Source organism: Meleagris gallopavo, chromosome 11, assembly GCF_000146605.3.
Source record: "Meleagris gallopavo isolate NT-WF06-2002-E0010 breed Aviagen turkey brand Nicholas breeding stock chromosome 11, Turkey_5.1, whole genome shotgun sequence".
Classification (NCBI taxonomy): domain Eukaryota; kingdom Metazoa; phylum Chordata; class Aves; order Galliformes; family Phasianidae; genus Meleagris; species Meleagris gallopavo.
Window position 1 is genome coordinate 6,500,450 of NC_015021.2, and position 3,118 is coordinate 6,503,567.

Consider the following 3,118-nt stretch of genomic DNA (forward strand, 5'->3'; position numbering starts at 1 on the left):
CCTCACCCTGGAGCATGTGCTGGGATCCAGTTGCATGCTGGCAGGAATTTCAGACACCCCTAGAACACATCACCTTCCTCTCACCAAAGCCATTCCCTGGGGAACAATCCCTTCTCCTCCCCAAAGGTGTCCCTCTCTCTGCTTCTCCCAAACTTCACGTTCCCAGCTCTTACATCTCTGCCAACTTCTTGTCCCATTTACCACTCTTCAGAGAAGGCTTTAACTTATTTCCTTTGTTCTTGACCATCTTCAACACACCCTTTAATGACAAAGGCAAATTTCTTAAAATCCTAGCTTGTCACACTAGTCTGCCTACTCACCAGCAGACAAACACAGCTCAGGAAATGCCAGCTTGGAAAGCCACATGCACAGCTCTGCCCCATTTCTGACCAGGTCACTCTGCAGCACTGCTGACCACACAGCTGCAGGACAGTGTGTGCCAGGGGATGGAGAGTGGAGAGATGGCTGCAAGGTGCTGTGGGTGGCAGAGAAGCAGCACAACCCCTCTGGCAGCAGCACCCATCGGTGCTGGCTGAAAACGCACACTTAAATCTCTTTAATGCAAAAAATGAACAAATGCAAAGAACCCAAATGTACATTTGCACACTACAGACAAGTCCCTTTGTGGTGCCGCTGCAGATCCTGGGTGCCTGCCTACCTCTCTCAGAGGGGGCTCCCATTTGCCTCCAACATTTTGCTCTAAGATAGGAGGTAGTTTCTATCCTGGCCAAACTGGCAGATTCCACTTAAGAATGAGGACAAAAAAGCTTCAGGATTTTGTTGAATCCAATTACTGAGAAGCAACTCGTACATCTGATTCTTGTTAAGTGCCTTTAAGTTCTCCCCAGAAAACCATTGAAACTAAGTGGCTGTGACATTTGATCTTTATAGTGAAGGTGCAGGGTTAAATTTGTGTGTTCTGCTAACCCTTCATCTGCTGATGAGCACATACCTTCTTTAGATACCAAAATGAAAACCTTGAGTTCTCATCAGACCCCTGTATTCTATCATATTCAGGAACAATCCTGCTACACAGACTCTGATGTTGGTCTCTTCGCTGAACAAAGCAAGTGTCAGTCCTGAAGTTTTCTGTAAGCTTACTGCCAGCAGAGAATAACTCGAAGGTACGTTCTGCATTGCGTGGCTTTGCTCAGCACAGTGCTGGGGCTGACAGTGATGTGCAGCTCTTTGGACTGTGTGTGGCACCCCAGCACCTGCAATGCAAAATGCTGTAAGGAAATGCGCTGATGGGATCTTCCAGCTGGGAGGAGGAAGGCCAGGGGAATTAAAAAGAAAAAGAAAAAAAAGTGGCAAACTTCTCATTAGGTAAACCTTAAACTACCTCTAGGATGATATCTGAAGTATGAAGAACATATTGAGAGTGTTATGTAATTCCATATTGTTTACAAAGAGAGCCCTTCTGCAGGATTACCCAAGTAGTAACTGTGTAGTCATGTGTAGTCAGTAATTAATTTGTGACTTCCATAACTTATCCTACCAAAACACCACAGACATGAGAATAAAGGAAGAGTTTCTGCATCCACAAATACACAAATATTTATAACTGATCCCTCACCAATATCAATTTCTGAGAGGAATACGCATCTGGTAGCATCACTGCACAGTAACTATCCCAAAGATTCACACTGTGTGGTATCTATGTTATACATCAGATTTGTGGTTTTTTTTCTTAGAGGTCATTTAAATACTTACAGGTGCACCTATCAGCCACTGTAATACCGGTGTCCAGCAGCATCAGGGCTTTCTCACAAAGAAGTGAGGGAACACTGTGCCTGAGTCCCACATGACATCTCCCTGTCAGCTTGCACAGAGTTTCTCTGAAAGCCTCTCATTCTGTCACCACGGCTCACTGCCAGCCTCTCTTAACACACTCCAAGAAGGATCAAAGCACACCTCAGAGGATCTATCACAAAGAGAAAACTCCATGGAAGGAGTAGTCAGTCGTGCTTTTACCTTGGTACAGAAAGAATTATGAGACAATCACTTGATTCTAGCAATAGCTGAATCTTGAGCTACAATTATCAGTTTTCAAGTCTTACCTGATGACATGATATGCATGCCCCCTGTAACTGCACACAGCTTTCTACTTATGAAGGAGAACCTCCACAGAAAGCAGAAGTGGCTTAGAAAGGATTCAGCAAGAATGGAAGACTTAGGCCTAAGCATAGGTGCATTCTCTTCTCATCCACCTTTCCAGGCTGAAACCTCTCAGAAACTTTGCATCCCAGTTCTGCTCCAGGACACAAAGCTACATAAGCTGTAAGTGGCACACAGGATAGCTGCAGCTAATTGCTATAATGGATCTTTGCAGGCTAAAGCACTTCTGTGAAGTCATTCATGCAAGACCAATTTCAACATTAGTTTTTCGGTTTTTTTGTTGTTTTTTTTTTTTAATCCTTTTAGGTTAATGGCGACTTCTGCAAAGCAAAAGAACAGGCAATGGCCGCAGATCTACTCGCCATTTAACACAGTAAGTGCCGACCAATAGAGCATCGCTGAAAGTCGGGGGAGAACCTCAGTCCTCTTAGAAAAGTATCGCTTACACAGGACAAGTGTCTTCAGCGGCCACCAGGAGTCAGGACAGCCATGGGAAATCTAACGAGGCTGCTCACAGCTGCAGAAGTACCAACTCGCGTGGAACTGCTTTACCCCAAAGAGAAGTTTCTCGCTGCAGCTCAGTCTCACAATCATTCCAGCCAGCAGATCTCATCAGCTCCAGTAAGGGTTTCCAGGGAGGTTGCACTGGAGTTTGTCCAGGGAAACACTTGCGATTATCACCTTGTGCAAGAACTGTAGGCTTCCACCCCAAAACCAGGAAGAAACCTAGATGGATGTCAAGGAGCAGGACAGGAAATATCCTTGTTCAGCACCTCTTTTTGTCAAGGCTGAGCTATTTATTCTATCAGTGCAGAAGTGCTATTTCTCTGGCAGCCCAACTCCCAATCTACTTGGAAATACAGTTGCATCACTTCTTTAAGCTCATACTGGTCAGCCACCCAGGGAAGGGGCTGGGAAAGGTCTGGTGAGAAGCTCTGAACTAGAAGATACAGAACTTCAGATTGTAAACTGCAGAAATGATTAAAACCTGCACTTATCT